Source organism: Schistocerca piceifrons, chromosome 1 (genome assembly GCF_021461385.2).
Source record: "Schistocerca piceifrons isolate TAMUIC-IGC-003096 chromosome 1, iqSchPice1.1, whole genome shotgun sequence".
Lineage (NCBI taxonomy): Eukaryota > Metazoa > Arthropoda > Insecta > Orthoptera > Acrididae > Schistocerca > Schistocerca piceifrons.
In genome coordinates, this window is record NC_060138.1 from 539,823,856 (window position 1) to 539,825,735 (window position 1,880).

Genomic DNA, 1,880 nt, shown 5'->3' on the forward strand with positions numbered 1-1,880 from the left:
GTCACCAGTCTCGAGAAAACTGATCTGATGTATCGCTGTCATTTGCGATCGCGCCGCGCCAGCGATGAAGCCAGAGTGAAATATCCGCAACATTGCTCACATTTCATAAATGGTTTGAGATATCGAAATGAGATTTTGGCAAATGATAACAAAAAATGGTTCAAATGGCTCTGAGCACTATGCGACTTAACTTCTGAGGTCATCAGTCCCCTAGATCTTAGACCTACTTAAACCTAACTACCCTAAGGACATCACACACATCCACTCCCGAGGCAGGATTCGAACCTGCGACCGTAGCGGTCTCGCGGTTCCAGACTGTAGAGCCTAGAACCGCTCGGCCATTCCGGCCGGCAAATGATAACACACAAAGAAGAGAGTATTTTGGCGTACGGTTATTTTGCAAAACTTCATTATCTACCGCTTTATTCCACTATCTACAGATGTTTTAGATGAAATAATGTAATTTTTAAGGGCCATCGGTAGCTTGTGAAACCAGAAATGCTATGAATTTGGAACAACATAAGTGAAGACATAACATGTTTCTTTTTTTTTGTGCCGAAGATGTGCTTTTTTATAAGATACTGACCTTACTTTCCCCTGTTCCTCACTTATTAAAGTTAATAAACTACTGTTTCAGAATTCCTTCGCAACTGCGTCTGCACAACACGTTATTGAGGCGACCCTATGTGAATTCCACTGTGTTTTGGCAAAAGAAGCAAACTTTAACACTATAACAAGATAACTGTGTAGATTTTACTCAAAATTCGCCAATCTTGACGCTTCTCCGAAAGTTACAAATGGTTAACAAGCCAGACGAAAATAATTCGCTGCATTTTCGTCAGAATTCTTTTTAGATACCAACCAAAGCAGAGGCGACATATCTTTTTGAACGGTCACCAAGCAAGTGAGGGTGCGGAGGGGCCTGCTTAATATTTACAAAAGTTGTGAGCGTAGGCTTAATTTTAGAAGGGCATTTCCCATCCAGCACTCAGCATTTCCCCTCCAGCGCTCAGCATTTCCCCTACAGCGTCTGCGCGCAGCTCCCAACCACTACCACTATGCGTGCACTGCCACCTGCGCATCTACCGGCCTCGGTATTCTCCATGGACTACGCAGCTTGAGACAGCTGCCGACTACACAGTTTGCTCATTTCCAACAATGGAGATCTTACTGCTACATTGCTACGGTATTGTAAAATCGCAAATATCGGCGAACGGGTCCTATAGCATGTATACTATCTAACCAAAAGCTTACTATTTTTACTGACTTCTGCCGACTGAGGACTGGAGCGAGACTGGTTCAGTTAAGTGCTTCAAGGTATTCGATAGAATAATAAGTGAGGTGGAAAACAGGTCTCTTTTCATCTGACTTTAATTTGCTGCCAGGAAACACCTGAAATATAGGATCTGTACAGTGTCTAGAAAAATGTGCAGTAGATTTTGATATCAAGAATAGCCAATACACTGAAAGGAAAAAAATTGCAACACCGAGAAGGAGTTGTGTGGCATAAACTAAAGTTGGTAGGTGTTTTTCGACAGCTGAACGGTTATGTCTATTCAAATTTCATGCCAGTGGCATAAGAGTGGCGCTACTAGTGCCACTATGGGCACACAAATCAGGCTTGCTTTAAATACACGCTCTAATGGTCGTGAATGTTAGTTAATTTTGATACTGGACGTGGCGAGTTCACAGTAGTCAAAGACGCCATTATCAACACTTCACTGAGTTTAGATGAGGTGATTAATAGGGCTATGAGAAGCTGGATGTTACATCTGTGATATTGCAGAAAGACTTGGCAGGAATGTAGCCACTGTACACGATTGCTGACAGTGGTGGTCACGAGCATGTATGGTCACAAGAAGACTGGTCTCTGGACGATC